The sequence below is a fragment of the Elephantulus edwardii genome, unplaced genomic scaffold (assembly GCF_000299155.1).
Source record: "Elephantulus edwardii isolate Elephantulus edwardi_28Jun2011 unplaced genomic scaffold, EleEdw1.0 scaffold00035, whole genome shotgun sequence".
Classification (NCBI taxonomy): Eukaryota; Metazoa; Chordata; class Mammalia; order Macroscelidea; family Macroscelididae; genus Elephantulus; species Elephantulus edwardii.
This window is the reverse complement of record NW_006399785.1, coordinates 9,728,636-9,735,851: the sequence shown is the minus strand read 5'-3', so window position 1 is coordinate 9,735,851 and position 7,216 is coordinate 9,728,636.

Sequence of the window (7,216 nt, the reverse complement as noted above, 5' to 3'; positions counted from 1 at the left end):
ATGACTTTGGGACTTTTGGGTAAAGTAAGCCATACCATCAGACAAGCACTCGTGCCTCAAAATAAACACTAACACATGGTCCAAAGAGCAGCACTTGCCCCAGGGGAAAATCCAGAAGAATGGAAGAGTTGAGATAAAAATATTCATGGAAATGAGAACAGGGAAAAGCTGAAATGAGTGTGATTCCATCATGGGTAAGGTAAATAGTGCTATAAAACACAATATCTATGAATAGTTTATTAGAATACACCACTTATAAGTTATAATTTAGCCAACCAGAGTTACATAGATGCTGGCAGAAGACCTAAGACTCCAGGGTCAAAGAACAGGAACAGCAAGAGCAATATAGGTATCAGCACTTGCTTTCCCCAGTTTCCTGAGCCTCACAGAGAGAGATGTGAAGAGAACTAAGCAACTAAGCAACACCCATACACACAGAGAGACGTATTAGAAGAGGGGGCAAATTAGGAAACTGCATCTTCTATAATGATGTTCAACGTTCGCTTTAAAGGAAAACATTATCTTTGTCTTCAAAGGTGATTCCTTATACAACTCCCTTAAAAACTTGACTCAGCTCTAAACATTGGCAATGTCTCAAGTTTTCAAAATGTGCTGAAATGTAAAAAAATTTCTAGAGAATTGTCTTCTAAGATCTACTATGGGATATTCAGGAAATGAAACCATTCTATGTAATGTTCTACACCTTATTTTGATGAGTAACGACATGCCACCAAACATCAAAAATGCAACTCCCCCTGTTGAGAACAAAGAGAGAATCAAGATGTATCAAAACAATTAATCCAAAGAACTGATGGACCACAGAAACCTCAGCATCCATGACTCTGAGACTGTAAGAACTAGATGGTGCCCGACTCCCACCACTGACCACTCTAAAGAAGATCACAGTAGATGATCCTGAATAGATTGCTGGGAACTGTGGGATACAACTAAAAAAAAAATTTTTTTTAAAAAGCGCAAGGCTTTGTGATTTGATAAAAATTAATGGCATTCCTAATTATTATCCTTAGTTAACTTTCAAAGCTGGAAAAAAACGCACCCCAGTGTTCAACTGCAAGACGGACAGTAAATAGACCTACAAGGGGATCAGTATCTCCAGGGAGGCATTTACTCCTTGTTGTTTGTTGTTGTTATGTGCCATCAAGTCGTTTGCAACTCATAGCGACCCTATGTACAAGAGCTGTAAACGCTGCTTCATCCTGTGCCAACCTAGCCATCTCAAACACACTTATTCCCACTGCTCCAGTCACAGAATCGATCCATCTCATTGAAGGTCTTCCTCTCCTTCACCGTCCCTCCACTCTGCCAAACATGATGTCCCTCTCCAAGGACCAGTCCTTCCTTGCAACATGCCCAAAGTATGTCAGACGAGGCTTCAGATTCCTTGACTCCAAGGAGCATTCCGGCTTCACCTTCTCCAGGGCAAACCTGTTCTCCTAGCAGTTCATGGTATATTCAACACTCTTCTCCAGCACCACAACTCAAAGGCTTTGATTCTCTTTCTATCAACCCTATTCACTGTCCAGCTTTCTGATGCATAGCACATAATTGTGAAGACTATACCCCGGTTCAGGCACACCATAGTCTCTAGCCTGACGTCGTTGCTCCTTCAATACTCTTGAGAGGTCCCTCACAGCTGACTTTCCCAATGCAATTCGTCTCTTGATTTCCTGTGTGGAGCCAAGCAAACTAAAACTGTTAACTATCTCAATCTCTTCATTGTCCATACTGATGCTGCCAATTGGCCCAGTGGTGAGAATCTTTGTTTTCTTGATGTTGAGCTTCAATCCATAGAATTAGAAAACTTAAAATGTCCAAAGAGCAGCACTTGTCCCAGGGGAAAATCCAGAAGGAAGGTAGGTGCGGGATAGAAGGATTAGGTGAAATGAGAACAGAAGGAAACTAAAGAAAGTGTGATTGCATTGTGGGTAGAGTAAAAAGTGCTATAAAACACATTGTATATGAATAGTTGAATAGGAAACCAATTTGCCTCGTAAATTTTCACTCGAATTAAAAAACCCTAACTGATGTCTTAGTCCAGTAGGAAGCTGACTCAAAGGTTTAACTTCCCTCCCTGGATCTCCAGTGGCTCCTTGGGAGAAAGTTGGGCAATCTTCCCCCGTGTGATTTACAATCTGGGAAACTCAGTGGAAGGCCAGTTATGAGTTGGCTCTGTTCAGTAGCCAGGAAGCTTTGTCATTTATGCTGAAAAGAGAAGAAAATGGGTTTGAGTTTCTACTGTTGAGATATTTCATGGTTATGAGCTGCATGAAAAAGTTTCATGCAAACAAGATAAATTGTAGTTTGTTCTGTTATCTGGACAGCAGCATACACAGCATCTTCAGGTACTCCGAGCAGTAGGAACTACACCTCAGAAAATGCCTGACCTTGAATTATGGAGGACAATGGCCACACACCCACTCATTCATTATTTATGAGCACTTTCCTTTCTCCATTTAAATGTGTATTTAGTAAAACAGGGGTCAGAACCCACGGGAATCCCTTGGAAGTGAATTCTTAGTCCTGTGTAGCTAGTGGCATTTTTATTGATTACTTTAATTATGCTTATTGTGACCAGCCCACAAGATGAAGCAAAGGGCATGTGTCCATGAAAAACGGGTTTATTATGGAAATGACTAGTAAGAAGATTTGGTGAACCTAACAGTATACAGCCAGGGTAATACCAGGAAAAGCAGTCATGAAATTATGGCAGCTCTTTCCCCCCGAATTGTCACACCTGTTCAGTTGATTACATGTCTCCAGGCTTGCAAAGAATGTTCACAATCGTTCGTTTATCCAACCAAAGAGTAGAAACTGAATTCTCTGCCCTATTAAAATACCTACATAGTACTGTTTAAGGTGGAATATATGATTAGGTATTATTGTCATGACAAGAGTCCAGAATGAAACTTGCAGAGTGGAGTGGACTCGGGTGTGGGGGGTGAGGGGGGGTGAATTGTATAACAATGAAATAATTTATTTTTTTTGTTCAGTTGTCAAAGAGAAAAGTGAACTGGGGAGGAGGGATGGGCAGGAAGGAAAGTGTGCAACAATGAATAAATGGAAGTTTAAAAAATAAACAAAATTCAGAGGCTGAAAAATAATTAAATGTACACACGAATACTTGTGCTATATTCCACTGTACAGTCAAAAGGTGTATGCACTAAGGCCTTTCTAATTACCATCATATTGATTACCATCAATCTAAAGGAACACAAAACTCACTGCTATCTAGTTGAACTAACTTGTAGTTGAACCTCCAGCAGGTTTGGTGGCTATAAATTGACAGGAGATTAACCCTCAACTTTAGAGATTGACACACTGACTTTCACTACAGCCTCAAGCGTATCACAGATCATGACTGTGGTGGAGGATATGGAAAGATTCAGACCTGTTGTTCATAGGTTTGATAGGTATCAGAGTTGACTCAATAGTACCTAATAAAAACCAGAGAGCCCAGTGAACCACTCTCTAATTAATGATTTTTCCTCTAGGAAATCAAGTGCTACAGTCTTCAACAGAGAAATTGAAGGTTATAAATTATATTAAGATCTGGTTTTCATGACAAATTAGTTTGTCCCAAAATATTGGGGTGGGGGGTGGGGAAGAAACAAAACAAAGCAAATTGAAACCTTCGGCTTTAAAAAAAAAGTCTATGGGCAAAATCTTGAATGATGAGGAAAGCATTAAAAGAAGATGGAAGTAGTATTACATAAGCATTATAACCAAAAAGAATTCGTTCATATGATCAAGAACCAATAGTACTGATGGGAAAATATCCAAGATACACTGAGGCAGCAGTGCCAAGGCCCTGGGCAAAAATAAGGCAAGAAGAATTGACAGAATCCAATTAAAGCTCAAAATCAAGAAAACAAAGATTCTCACCACTGGGCCAGTTGGCAGTATCAGTATGGATGGTGAAGAGATTGAGATACTTAACAGTTTTAGCGTACTTGGCTCCACAATCAACACTTTCGTCAACAGCAGCCTGGAAATCAAGAGATGAATTGCATTGGGAAAGTCAGCTGTGAGGGACCTCTCAAGAGTACTGAAGAGCAACAATGTCAGGCTGGAGACTAAGGTGCACCTGATCCAGACAATAGTCTTCACAATTATGTGTTATGCAGCAGAGAGTTGGACAGTGAATAGGGATGACAGAAAGAGAATCGATGCCTTTGAGCTGTGGTGCTGGAGAAGAGTGGACTTCAAGGAGAACAAATGGGTTTGTCATGGAAAGGGTGAAGCCAGAATGCTCCTTGGAGTCAAGGAATCTGAAGCTTCATCTGACATACTTTGGGCATGTTGCAGGGAAGGACTGGTCCTTGGAGAGGGACATCATGTTTGGGAGAGTGGAGGGACGGTGAAGGAGAGGAAGACCCTCGATGAGATGGATCAATTCTGTGAGTGGAGTGGTAGGAATGAGTGTGTTTGAGATGGCTAGGTTGGCACAGGATAGAATGGCATTTAAGGCTCTTGCACATAGGGTCGCTATGAGTCACAAAGGACTAGAAGGCACATAACAACAACAACCATCATTCAAAGACATCATATCTTCTTCTGTCTTCCTTATTCATTGTCCAGCTGTTTCATGCTTGGAGGGAAAATGTCAAGAATATCACAGTTGTTCCTTCCCCACCCCCAACTGACTGATCACTTCCTGAGAAACCTGATAACATCTAAAGCTTCCAGATCAAAGATCAGACTGGACAATAGATCCTGAGAAGTCTCTGGACCTGATCACAAAAGATCAAACCCAACCTAATTAACACCCCAAATTCTGAGAAATACCATCTTCCCTAGTCCTTCCCAGGACTCCTATAAAAAGGAACTACCCATAATTGCCCACATGCCACTTTTAAGTTTTCTCCACTCCTGGTTACTTGACATCTCTCTCAGACTAGGAAATAAAGGACTGTTGGTTTCTTAGGACCAGTTTCTTTCTCTCTCTTTCTCACCCTCTACTCTTTTTCTAACAATGCATATGAGGAAATTGGCATAGTAGCTTTAGTCAAGTACATATTGGTCTTCAGTGTGTCATCTTTACTGCTTAAAAGTTTGCTTGGGTTTTTTGAGGAGATTATCCCAATGCAATTTTATTTTCTTACATCATTTGGGTTTGGGCTGCTATGTTCATGGACATTGATTGTAGAGAGAAGTAAATGATGTCCTTAAATTCTATTTCTTCAGTGAAAGTAGTGGGTAATTAATCTGCCATCTCAAAGAAAAAAGTTTAAATCCAGAAGCTGCTCCCAGAGCAAAAGATGGACAATCTCTTCTCACGCTGTTTACAGCCTCTGAAAACTCACTTGAGGCGCATCTATGAATTAGTTCCAACTAGCCAATAATGAGTTTGAGATTTTTATTTTTTAAGAAATGCAAATTATTATAAAAATCCATACTTTAGATTGAGATAATTTCATAAAATTCTATATTACTCTCACAGTTGAGGCTTTTAAAATAGTTCCTCATTATGCGGCTCCCTAACCAGTACTTAGAGAGAGACGATGCTGGAAACCATAGAAATTCACTGTAATAGAGGAGGATCTGCCGTACAGAGGTAACTTGTGGTTGCTGTGAAGCTGAACTCTGTGACACTGATGTGTCAAATGCATTAATGGTTACCCACGGCAGACAGTGTTTGGTGGCTCGCCCTGATTAAAACAAGCTTGGAAGCAGGAGTGGCATCCACTTCTGTAATAGCTTGCCAAGGGGAAACCCTATGAATCTGGAGAAAGGGTGAAAGTCACCCAAGTGTTGAGGACTTTCATTCATAGGGTTACTATGAGTTGCCTACGACTGGACTAGCACTTAACAACACAACAACAGAGGGGGATCTGATCTTCTCTTTGGTCCGTCATTGATCCATCATCCAGGTTTGTCTTCTAAATGATACCCCTTCTTAGAATTCCCTTCTCTTCCATTCTCCTGTTATCTCTCTTAATCCTTCAAGTCTGACTTTCAAGCTTCTACTCTAAGATACCTCATTTAAGCAGCCAGTCTTGTTAGGGTTCCCCTTCCTGTCTTTAACTAGTTGCCATTAAGTCAATTTCAACTCGTGGTACCACCATGTGTAAGTAGAACTGTGCTTCACAGTGTTTTCACTGATTACTTTTTCAGAAGTTGAGTCACAATACCTTCTGTCCAAGATATCTCTAGATGGACTTAGGCATCTATACTTTTGGTTAAAGGCTGAGCATGGTAATCATTACTATCACTGGGAATTTCTGTGTATTTCTCCCTTATCTCTTTCCATTCTCAAATGGAATTGCTTATACATTACATATCTCAGTCAACACTATGCTCTTTGAAAGGGAAGAATTCTTGGGTTTTATCTACATATTTTCAATGTTTAACACATTGTATTCCTCTTGGTAAGTGCGCAATAATATTTTTTTGACAGAGTGAATAAAAGACTGAATGCATGAACACATTAAATTGGAAGACTTTTTTTCTATTAGTGGGAAATATTTGAATATATTTATCTGGACCACCAACTAGCTTTGTGAATCATATTAAAAGCAGCTTCTTTCAGGCTGCTCAGAACATAATTGTTTTAAATCTACAATGCATTAATCAACTGCATTTCAAAAAGTTCACACTGTTGTTATCTTCAAAAAATCAGGATCACCAGAAATAATATTCTTGATTTACTTTTTCTACTAAGAATTAAATCAACTATTTTATTATTCAAGGGATAATTAGATATTTCATGCCTTAAGAAATTTATTTAGGAAGAGTGATAAGACCTGGAAACCCTTAGTGAAGTATAACCTTCCGTTAGATAAAACTCTTGATTTAAATCTTTGATGTCTTCAGAAGGCTTTCTGTTGTTATTGGTTTTTTGTTAAAATTCAAAGCCTCTGCTCAAAAAGCTTTAGAATACGTGTTAAGCTGTCAAATGGAGCTGTTGCTTAGTTGTTGTTGTCCAATCATTCTGTAGTACAAATGTCTACTTTAATTTTAATCCTTTCAGAAACAGATCCTGAGATAAAGATTTGAATATGATACTTTATTTATAGAGTGTTAAAAATCTCAGCTGAGTAATGTCAAGAAATATACAGTGAATGAAAGGCAACGGATAAAAGATGTGCTATTAAGTGTCCTACACTGGTGGATAAAATTGAAAACAGGAATCTCAGAATACTTATTTGTGCTCATGCAAAACCAAAAACCATATCAAGAAGATGTTGACCAAACA